This window comes from Rhinopithecus roxellana, chromosome 21, assembly GCF_007565055.1.
Source record: "Rhinopithecus roxellana isolate Shanxi Qingling chromosome 21, ASM756505v1, whole genome shotgun sequence".
Lineage (NCBI taxonomy): Eukaryota > Metazoa > Chordata > Mammalia > Primates > Cercopithecidae > Rhinopithecus > Rhinopithecus roxellana.
In genome coordinates, this window is record NC_044569.1 from 9,925,357 (window position 1) to 9,937,361 (window position 12,005).

Genomic DNA, 12,005 nt, shown 5'->3' on the forward strand with positions numbered 1-12,005 from the left:
TGGGATTACAGGTGCGAGCCACTGCGCTCGGTAGTGAGTGTCTTTTGTAGGTATAACTCCTTACCTCGAATACTCGCAGTGGCTGCATTTTACATTTGCATTGCTCTTTTAATTTTCACCACAGCTTCCTGTTTCATTTTGTTCCACACCACACACATCTTTGTGTGTGCCTTCAACAAGCGAGGAAATTGAGGCAGGGAAGACACCCCCAGTTGGCTGTGGCTAGTTTGGTTTCATTTCTGTTTGACAGGTGGCATGGGGGGCTTGGGAATACAGCCTCTGGTTTCTTACAGGAAGAGAGCGTGGAGCGAGTCACTGTCCTGTTCTTTTCCCAAATAGGCTTGAGAAGCACCCAGTGAAAGCGGGTTTCTAGGGATCCCCCGTGAGTTAAATGGTAAATGTAGATTCGAACAACTAGAGAGGGCTGAGGGGCTGGCCCCACTTCTCTTACAGGAAAAGGTGAGCACAGTCAGGTACTCCCCGATCCCAGCAGCACACACGGGGGCCGTCATGGTCGCATGACTCCCCTAACTCAGATCTTCAATTTGGTGGGCTCCAGCTCAGCACTGGCACAAGAGAAAGTGCTGGAAGCTTACGCCAGCATCAGAGACAGAGACCTGGTGCCAGCCCTTTCATTCCAGAAGCCTCCCCACCCCTTCCTAAAGGGGGGCAACGTGGAAGAGATGGCCCCACAGAGAAGGAAAGGATTTGTAATAGGAGCTGTCATCCGGGCGGTTTAGGGCTGATGCTCATGCAGGCTGCCCACATGACACAGACGTTTCCTGAAGGATGAGCTCCCACTGAAAGACAGCGCAGGCCCGGGGGCTGCTGTGGCCACGGTGAGCCGGGAGGATCCAAACTGATGAGAGGGCTCAGAGCTTTCCACGAGCCAATGTCCCGCCCCTGTCCCATGAGTCATCGGCGTTTCTCTTCCGGGCTGAGAAAAATCCAGACACTTCAAAGCCTGCCCAGGCAAACCCTTAACCCATGGGACTTACAGGCAGAGGAATTCCAAGGCCCAAGGATTTTCAGACTATTTTCCCCAGACCCCAAGGGCCCTGCAGGGGCAAGGCCGTGACTGGAACTGGGCCTGGGGACAGTGAGGAGAGGGGACCCACAAGGGAGGCTGTTGCCAGCACAGAAGGTCACCTGTGAGCTGTGCAGGCCCAGGGCTAGGAGATCGTTCCTTTACTCTGAGGCACTGCCTTCACCTGAACAGGAGGGAAAAAAGTGTTTTGTTTTATATCATTGTGCTAAAATATACATAACACAAAATTGACCATTGATACCATTTAAGTGGACACTTCAGGGGCATTAAGTAAATTCGTATTGTTGTGCAACTGTCATCAATCCTTCTCCAGAACTTTTCATCCTCCCAAAGTGAAAATCTGTACCTGTCAAACACCAACCTTCTCAGCCCACCCGTCCCCAGTGGCCACCACTCTATTTTCTATCTCTAGGAATGTCTCTCAGGACATTACACCAGTGGGATCAGATGGTATTTAATCTTTTGTGACTGGCTCACTTCACTCAGCATAATGTCTTCAAGTTCATTCATGTTGTAGCAAAAGTCACAATTTGCTTCCTTTTTAAGGTTGAATAATAATAGTATTCCTGTATGTGTACACCCCCATTTTAAAAATCCTTTCTTCCACCAATGGAAACTTGGCTCGTTCCACCTTTCGACGATTGCGAGTAATGCTGCTATGAACATGGGTGTGCCAATGTGTTAGGCTGTCCTTGCACTGCTATAAAGGAATACCCAAGACTGGGTGATTTATAAAGAAAAGAAGCTTAATGGCTCACAGTTCTGCAGGCTGTGCAGGAAGCACGGTGCCGGCATCTGTTCAGCTTCTGGAGTGGCCTCCAGGAGCTTTCACTATGGTGGAAGGCGAAACGGGAGCAGGCACGTCACATGGCGAAAGCAGGGACAACGGTGGGGGCTGGGGAGGTGTCGCATGCTTTTTGAACAACCAGATCTCATGAGAACTCACTCACTGTCTCTAGGCCAGCACCAAGCCATGAGGGATCTGTCCCCACCACCCAAACACCTCCCGCCAGGCCCGACCTCCAGCCCTGGGGATCACATCTCAACACGAGATTTGGGTGGGGACAAATATCCAAACTCTACCAACCAGTATCTGCTCGACTCCTTACTTTCAGCGGTTCTGGGCAAATACCCAGAAGTGCAATTGCTGGATCGTGTGGTGCTTCTCTATTTAGTGCTTCTGAGGAAACACCGCCCTACATCCCACAGCGGCAGGACCACTCGCCTTCCCGCCAGCAGTGCAGAGGGTTGCAATTCCTGCGCGTCTCCAGGCGCCCAGCCTGGGCTGCTCTCCCCTGACAAGCTCACAGAGGCTGTCACCAGAATGCTCATCTGAACTTGGCTTATGTCCTCCATGTGCCCCATCTGTACAGCGTTCTCTGTGACCTGAAATGTACTCACTTTTGCGGTTTTAAAATTTCTCCCCCAACTAGATTGTTCATTCCCCGAGGGTGGGAACTGAGACCATTTTGCTCATTGCTGCCAAATAAAATACAAAACACACACCGACGATCGAATGAACCTCAGTCAGGCAACATTCAAGTGACCTGGAAAAATTATTCTGAGTCTGTTTTGCTCTAAAAAGTGGGGAGAGCATACATATATCATGGGCTTATTTAAAGTTAAGGAGAGCAGGCTGGGCGCGGTGGCTCACGCCTGTAGTCCCAACACTTCGGGAGGCCGAGGTGGGTGGATCACCTGAGGTCAGGAGTTCGAGACCAGACTGGCCAACATGGTGAAACCCCGTCTCTACTAAAAATACAAAAAATAGCCATGTGTGGTGGTGACGGCCTATAATCCCAGCTACTTGGGAGGCTGAGGCAGGAGAATCCCTTGAACCTGGGAGGCGGAGGTTGTGGTGAGCCGAGATCGCGCCACCGCACTCCAGCCTCGGTGACAGAGTGAGACTCTGTCTCAAAAAAAAAAAAAAAAAAAAAAAAAAGTTAAGGAGAGTAAATATGCACAAAGAACCCAGCCTTGATTTTGGTACAGGTAGACAGTTGCACAAACAGAGGAAGAACGGAAAGCAGCGTCTCGTGGAACTTGGTGTCCACTCTCCTGCACGTGACGCTGAGGTCACTCCTCAGAGTGAAGTTGGAAAACCTGTGAATTAGCCTAAAACCTTCATTTTATAGTTGACGAGACTCTAAGGTAGAAATAAGTTTCTTCTTCCAAACTACCTGTCTACTCTGTTTGAATTCTGATCAGCCAACCACCCTCAGGTTGAGATTCTGCCCTGATGAGCAAAAGGAGAGAAAGCTGTGGCCCCTGTGGTCCAACCCAGAGGCTGAAGATGGGCATGTGGCCTGTGGCATGAGCCTGGGGCCCACACAGAGCCAGGATGAGCGTCTTTGACCTCAAGACCAGCAGCCTCTGCACTTGCTGACCTTGAGTGATGGGCAGACCTAGAATGTGCATCTGGCCGAGGCTGAGCTCTGTGTCCTAACAGGCCTGTGGGTATGGGTTGAATTTCGCTCCTTAAAAAGGTATGTTGAGGACATCACCCCAGTGCCTGCAAATGTGACCTTATCTGGAAATAAGGTCAGTGTAGACGTAATTAGTTAAGATGAAGTAGGGTGGACCCTTAATCCAATATGACTGGCGTCCTATAAAAGGAGAAGAGACACGGAAACCCAGAGACATGCAGGGGAGACGGCTGTGTGAAGACAGAGGCAGAGACTGAAGTGCTGCAACTGCAAACCAAGGACTCCAAGGATGGCCAGCCACACCGGAAGCTCGGAGGAGGCAAGGAAAAGTCTCCGCGACAGGTTTCAAGGGAGCGAGGCACTGCTTGTACCTTGACTGTGGACCTCAGCCTTCAGAGCTGAGACAATACGTTTCTGCTGTTTCCAGCCCGAGCCTATGATGCTTTGCTGTGGCATCCCCAGGAACTCAATCCACCATGTGGCATGAGAGGGCCTCCCCGGTGGCCAGACCAGCCAGCAAGTTCAGAGCTTGCCCTGCGGGTGTTGCTTAGCTTTGCTCATTCACAGTTCACACTCAAGTTGCTTGTCATATTCCAGTACTGCCTGTACTATTATTTGCAATGCATTTTTTTAACCGTCTCACTTTTTGATGTTAAATAATATATTTCAAAAGGAAACTATATCTCTATGGCACATCAATCCTAGAGAGAATGTCTTGGTGGTTGGTGGACTCATGCTATTAGAGAGACCTGCTAATATAATCATACACCAATTCGGATAAGTCAATGTGAAGATACGATTTTAAAAGAAATGACAACTCTGTTAGAATAAATGTTCCAATAGCAACATCAGAAACAGCATTTTTCCAACATCACAGCTCACACACGTGCCTGGGACCCAGATTTTGGTCTCTAACACCATTCTCCAACTAAAAGAAAAAAAAGACTGTTGAGGGTTGATAGGATCTGGTTCTGTGTCTCCACCAAACCTCATGTGGAACTGTAATCCCCCGTGTGGGAGGTGGGGCCTGGTGGGAGGTGGTTGGATCCCGGGGGTGGATCCTTCGTGAATGGTTTAGCACTGTGCCGTTGGTGCTGTCTCGTGATAGTGCGTGAGTTCTCACGAGACCTGGTTGTTTAACAGGGTGCAGCACCTCCTGCAACCTCTCTTCCTTCTGTTCCTGCCATGTGAGATGCCTCGCTCCACCATGATTGGAAGCTTCCTGAGGCCTCCCCAGAAACAGAAGCCGCTATGCTTCCTGTACAGCCTGCAGGTGTATTTGTGGGCAAGAAAAGAATGTCAGGACAGGTAATATTAAGTATTAAAAATGGAGTGATTTAAAGAAACAGTGAGTTTAATAGAATATGCCTCATCCTTATTATTTTCAATAGTGGGAAAGTGCTGCTGTCTATGGGTGTCTTGTTTCTTTGGTAAACACATGTCTGTTTAGTAGATACATGGATGGACCAGCATGAGCAGGAAAGAGTGACCTGAAATTGGTGAGTCAGTTAAAATCATCGCAGCATAAAAAGGAACGGTGTCATGAACAGGAACGTGTGGATGGCGGATGGAAAGTGCCCCAGCTGTTGGTCAGCCTTGCTGCTCTCACACAGTAACCAAGTAAAGAGTAGTCAAATATGCGTTCCTGCAGAACGAAGCAGTCAAATGTCCTTAAAAGAAGAATGAGCCAACTCCAGACTTACTCCATCTTTTCTCAAAGGAGGAAACGTCCGGATAATTCTACTAATTATAAAAATATACTAATAAGACGTATGCCCATAAGCTTCTAATTATGCTAATAGACCAGAATAATAAATCATAATTATTGGACAAGAAGGAGAGGTCAAATACAAAACTTAAAGACCATTTCATTCCTGGGAAAGACATCACGTCTCCAAAGTTACCATCATTAAGGAAGACAGGAACACAGAAGTCCCAGGGGATAACCAGTGCAGCTTCTTTGTAATAAAAAGAAACATCCTGATGACCAAGCTCGGGTTTGAATCTGCTTGGTCTGTATAACCATGTCCTGACCAAACATCAACAGGTCACCCATACGAGACCTGCCAACTCCCAGTGGGATCAAGAAAACAGTCTCTTACTTTGGAGTGTGGTAAAATTTGTGAAATTCCAGAAAGGTGAAAAATAGGAGCTACTGAACTCATAGTTACTGAAATCTTAGGACAATGGAAAGAATGCAACCGTGAAAATATACAAGCAGAAGAGGATCAAAAAAGGACACTGATTAAAGCCTTGGTATCCACATTGTCGTAACTGCTTTTGGAGTAAGGGTATTAAACAATTTTGTAATCTATTTTTGGTGTGTGGGACCAGTTAGCATTTGAAGGATCTTAGAACACTGAAGGAAGTTAATATGTTAGAATTGAGATTTTAATTAAATGCCTAAAAGTGCTGGGTTAAGTTTGCAATCTAGGTTTTTATTGATTGGGAAAATTTGTTTTGTTAAATTCATAATTTTTTATTTATTAGTTGTAAGTAAGTATAAATATTTAGGGCAATGTTGATTATTTAATATCTCAAAGAATGCTAATTATCTAATAAATTCCAAAGATTAATAATTGGTACATTGCTTAAATTACAGTTACCAGTGAGTATTCCTTTCCCTGCACAAATTCCCCTTAGACACTAAGAAATCCATCACTTTTCCAAAGTGGAAAACCAGCACTTTTCCAATCCATGGTAAATGAAATTCAGAAGTGTCATGAAAATAAACGCTCATCTTTGCACCATCTACAGTCATCTTGTGCACCACACTTGGGGAAACACCCCATGGGTAGAAGTTTCCAGAAACTGGACTATAAGGAACTTTGACCTACACCTTTAAGTTTCTAGGTTGGAAGTACCTCTCTCTGGAACCTCCTAATGGATGCCAGAACTAGAGCCTAAGTCAGAGGTACAGAATTACCCTCAAAATTTCACAGCTTAAAATAACAAATATTAGTGATCTTGCACAGTTTTGGAGAGCCGGGAGTCAGTATGGTTTGGGTGGGTGGCTCTGGTGCAGCGTCTCAAGTGGGCTTGCAGTCAAGGTGTAGGCGGGGGCTCCGGTCACTGGATTGCCTGGGCTGGAGGATCCACTTCCCACTCAGTCTATGACTGATGGGTCCTTGCTGGCTGTTGGTTAGAGGCCTCGGTTCCTCATCTGTGGGGCTTCTCCAAAGGGGCATTCACCGCTGTGCCTTCTCATGACCTCGTCCTGGAATTCTACACCTTCATTCCACTTTGTCCTCCTTGTTACAACTGAGTCACTCAGTCAGCCCATATTCAAGAAGATGGGAATTAGGCTCCACCTCTTGCAGGGAGGTTCAGCAGAGAATTTGTGGACCTAGTTTGAAACCACCACCACTCCCCTAAGCGCGAGCGCTGGAGAGGAGGTAAGAGTTGTTATTCTGATGTGGGACACAACAAACTGTGCACTGGTTGCTCCCACACTTCAGACTTCCCTTTACAGAGTGTGTGTCATCCGGGGCTGAGACACTGTATCACCGCAGCCAGTTAAATGCCATTAGCTAGAATAAAAACAAGTGACAATGACACGTTGTCTGATGTTTGCCTGCATTTTAAACTCCCTTCCTTTAAAACAGGTACCTTTCCTTTGCCTTTCCACAATTGTTTCTGTCAGGACCAAGACCAATGTCCGATTCCTTTTTCCTTTCTAGCCTGGACTTTACAGCAGTTTCTCAAGAAAGAGCAAGTATTTTTTTTTTTTCTGGGTGTTTCAGAGTTTGTCAAAACCCAGAACAGATTCTCCAAGTATATAGGTTTTGCCTGTGCATACAAAGGGCTAGCAAGTGTCCTGTTTGTTGACTCCTGCCTTCGTCCACTTATTCTACCAGCGCTACTAAACACGAAGTGGCAGGCACCGTGTGAGGCTTCAGGCCCTATGGGGCTTCCAGTCTGGTGGGTGACTCAGACATTGAACGTGTGGATACGGGGACACTGAGCGTTAGAAAGGAGGGAGAAGAGTCCTGAGAGAGATCAGTGAGCGTAGCCTGTGGGGTCAGGGAAGGCTCTCTGGAATGAGGCGGGATACCTTTCTGAGTTGGTGTTTCCTGTTACCATTTCCCTTTCCCCCTGGAAGCGGGAAGTGAGGCTTTCTGAGTCTTAGCTTCCAGGACCTTTGCTGGTGGGAGAAGAGCACATGGAAGTAGTTGTTACAGGTGTCCCCAAGCGGAAGGGAGAGAGACTGGGAGAAGTTGCACAAAAGAGAAACAATGTCTCAGGACTGTGGAGAGAGAAGGAGCGAACTATGCAGCCATCTGTTATTCTGATGTGGGACACAATAGACTGCGCACTGGTTGCTCCCACACTTCAGACTTCCCTTTACAGAGTGTGTGTCACCCCAGGAGGTGGCAGGACGCCAGAGAAGCTGTCTGGGTGGTGCACACAGAGGGCAGGGCTCTGGCCACCCGGCGGTCCCACCTTCCCCAGTGTCCTGTGGTCCAGGCAGCTCCAGGAAACAGTGGAGCCTGCAGGTCCCATGACCACATGGACTGGACAGGGGTTTCCGGGCAATCACAGACAGAGGCAGACTGATGAACACTGACTGGACACTGGGGGCTTCCCACATGAGACCCTAGGATTCTGTAAAATTTGGAAGGTAGGGTAGAGTAAAAGCCTCAGGAAAGACGGAGAGCTAATTTTCCTCCAGCCTGGCATGATAGGGCTGGAGTCAGATGTGAGTTGACTGGAAGAAAATTTTGAAAATGAAACTTGCATCCCCTGTGTTTGTGGAATAAGCCATGCCACTAAAGCTGGAGGACGGGTATGGGGAGGACATGGAGAGCGGGTGGAGTTGCTTTCAAGGCCGAGGGCAGAGCATATGCCAGTGTGTTGAGATGAGAAAGAGCTGAGATGCAGAGGACCTGAAGGAGGACTATGGTCCCTAGGAGCAGGGAGGCTGGATGAGGTGACTGGCCACATGAGGCTGGCTGAAGAGCCAGAGGTTTGTCTCAGAGGCAATGAGAAGGCAGACAGTGGGAAGTAGGGATAAGTGACAGGCTCACATTTGGCTTTCCAAAGGATCAGTCTGGGTGCAGACCGGTGGGTGGATTGGAGGAACAGGATCAAATACTAGGAGAAGAGTTTGCTGGTCAGGTAGAGACCAAATACATGAGGCTTGGAAGCACCTTGCCGGTGGAATTAGAGACATCAGAATGGATCTATGAGCTATTTAGGAGGTTGTCTGAGAATGCTTAGGTGCTCTGATCAAGCCCCTGGGGAAATGGGGTGTGAAATGCAGAGGCAGTGAGAAGGACCTCCCGGGGGAGAGGAAGCAACCCGCACTTCCCGTCCCTGTCGGGCCTCAGAGACCATTCCTGCTCTTAAGACTTGTCTTTTGAAGGAGGGAAATGATTAGTTTCTCCAAATTTTGCAAAAATGGGGTGAGGATGGGTGTGGAAACATAACAGGTGTGAGGGTGAACAGCTTATTTTTCCTGTGGAGTAGGCAAGAAAGTCATTGCTGTAGCATAGGGAGCCTGAGTGTGGAGGAACCTCAGATTACTGGCCATGAGGAGTGCAAAAGGAAAGATGGATACCATGAATTTACAGCGGCAATAAGATACTCATTTGTGTAATTTTTTTTCCTTGCTGCTCTCAGCAGCTTGGTGTATTGAAGAAAGCAGCTGACTGTGTTTATTTGTGGTTGTTGTTTTTTTAATGTTTAAAGTGGGTTTCTGGTAGGCAGCATATAGTTGGATCTTTCTTTTTATTCAATCTGACAGTCTCTGACTTTTAATTGGGGTGTTTAACCCATTTACATTTAATGTGATTATTGATATAGTTAAGTTTAAATCTACCATCTTGCTCTTTGTTTTCCGTTTGTCCCATCTGTTCTTTATTCCATTTTCCCTCTTTTTGTGCCTTCTTTTGGATTAATTGAGTCTCTTTTAGATTCCATTTAATCTTTTTTGTTGGCTTAGTAACCATAACTCTTTGCTGTGTTATTATAGTGGTTGCTCTAGGGTGTGTGTACGTCTTAAACCTATCACTGTCTACCTTCTAGTGATATTATACTTCATGCATAGTAGAAAAATCTTATAGAATACTTCAATTTTTCCTCTCCCAGCTATTGTTGTTAAACCTTTTACTTCTGCATATGTTATAACCGACATACATTAGTTTTATGTAAAAATTATCTTTTAAAAATATTTAAACAAGAAAAAAGTAATATATATACATTTATTTATTTGTGGCTCAATAAACTTTTTTGCTATTTATTTTTATGTAGAATGTGTTTCCCTATCACAAAAATTAGATAACCACAACCACAACACCAACAGTAGCAATGTCTGTGGAGTGACACTGATGGTGGAGAGTTCACTGGGTATTCCCCATGTCCCAAAGGTCATAGAGGAGGAAAAAGAGAAAAAGAAAAATTACTCAGAACAAATCCAAAACCCATAATGACTTTGGGGAGGGACATCGCATGACATTTTCCGTTTCTTCTCTCATTGTCAGCTGCAGATGTATTTCAGTAGAGTCAAGCACAATTGGACTTGAGTTAACCCTTCATACCAATTCTAGCACCTTAATTGTACCCTCACTGTTAGCAGCAATCTGCACATTGAACTCTGCATCTGGTTGGGCCCTCCAGCATGCGGCACTAACAAATTTATTCGTATCATCTTCTTTTCGGCCTTTGTCCAGAACACTTTTGACTGTATCAAACTTAAAAGTTAGCAAAGTCTTAGAAAGTCCTTTATAGTACAGGTTGAGAGAGTTGTTCTCACTTCCACAAGCTATATAATCTCCATGGGAAGCAAGGCCTACAAAGGTTTTTTCATTGATATGACCCTTGAAGGAATGTGGGCAGTACAGTTTCCCTACATTCCACAGTGTTAGCCTCACCACTCACAAACTTTGCACAAGAGACTGCTTTTCAGTGTCCTTTGAACACCACGATTGGCTGTTTAGTGTTACAAAGATCATAGTAGTGGACAGAGTGATCCGCACAGCCAAAAGCCAAATGGCATCTGGAAGAGAGGCTGAATTTAACACAGCACACATCAGCCTTTGCCGCAATGCTTGCTACTGAGTTGTCTAGACCGGTAGATCACAGCTTCACTTTTACATCATCAGAACTCAAAGCCAGGAGTTTAGGGTCCATCAAATTAAACACTTCCACACCTCTTCTCATGCTCCTGTTAGACCTTTGACCTCTGTCCTGTGAATCCATCCCATAGGATAACAATGCCTTCATAATCACTGCTAGCTAACAGGTTCTTATGGTAACTACTCCAACTGATACAGCTGATTTTGGAATTGAGGTCATTTCATTCACACGGTAATGAATATCCACTGCATCCTGGATGACTGTGCCACATTCATAGACTTTAATCTTCATTGTAACCTCAGCAATTGCAAAGTAGTCACAATCCTGGTCAAATTCAATACCAGAGACTATCCTGGAATCACTATAGAGATCACCAGGGCATGATAATGTGGTTAAAGTTTGTACTGATTTATCCTGAGTAACCTTGGACAAGCATTTCTGAAATCCATCCAATTGGCTGGCAGTTCGACTATCATCTGAGACGTGAGACATCCTTGTAGAAAAGTAACACTGCTCCAGGTCTTCAAAATGAGCAGTGGGCCATTTTCATTTTGACGCTAATGTGCTGTTATGTCAAGGCTGTTTCTTTGTCTAAGAACTGCCACTGAAACCTGGATGTTGGCTATATCCTGTGGAATCCATCACGCTACTGTGTGACGCTTCAAGTCGAGGCTCTGTGCTATCCTCACTGACAGGAGAGTATAAGCCACTCATTTCTTCCACTCTTTTAATATCCTCTTCCAGAACACTTAGCTCCTTCTGGAACTGTCCCAGTTGTTCTCTCCTATTTCTTCTTGCAATCTTGAGGAATTGTATAAGATTCTGTAGGTGGGCTGTATGTGATTCTGCTTCCAGTTGTTTCTTCTTCTGCACTAGTAACTCCAACATGAGGTTGATATTGGCCAAATCAAGGTTATCTTGGTCAGTTCCCAACAAATTTTGAGATATTCACCACCTGTGGCCATTGGTGATCCTCACTGAGTGATCCAATTTGAACCTCTTTTCCTTAGATCTTTGCTTCTGTTTGAGAATGAGCTCATTCACCAACAAATTAGGAAACAGATGGTTAGTATAGTCCACAACATAGTTACACTTGCTACATCTATTATTGTCCTCCAAACTCTGATGAATATACTTATAGCAAAAGCTGTGGCCACATTTTGTCATGTATGCCTCTTCAATCATATCAAAGCAGACAGGGCATATGAAATCATTGCTGTTGTCCTTATACGAGTTGATGAGCCTGTTGCAGAGGGGAGGGGCAAGCAGAGGTTGCTTCCTGCTGCTGCCTAGGCTACAGCTGCTGCCTCCTATACCAGCACTGGGCCTGGACACGCAGCTGAGCTGGGACAGGACTATGGATACCACCCTGCCACTGCCTGACACAGTGGGCACCACCAACACAGGCCACACCGGGCCCCAGGGCTATCCAAGCTGGTGGCCTGGGCCACCCC

At 46.1% G+C, this 12,005-nt stretch overlaps 1 pseudogene; it reads right to left on the minus strand.

Annotated features, from left to right (window-relative positions):
* Window positions 1-10,007: 10,007 nt before the first annotated feature.
* On the minus strand, window positions 10,008-11,636 carry LOC104670225 (annotated as a pseudogene).
* Between the last annotated feature and the right edge of the window lie 369 nt (window positions 11,637-12,005).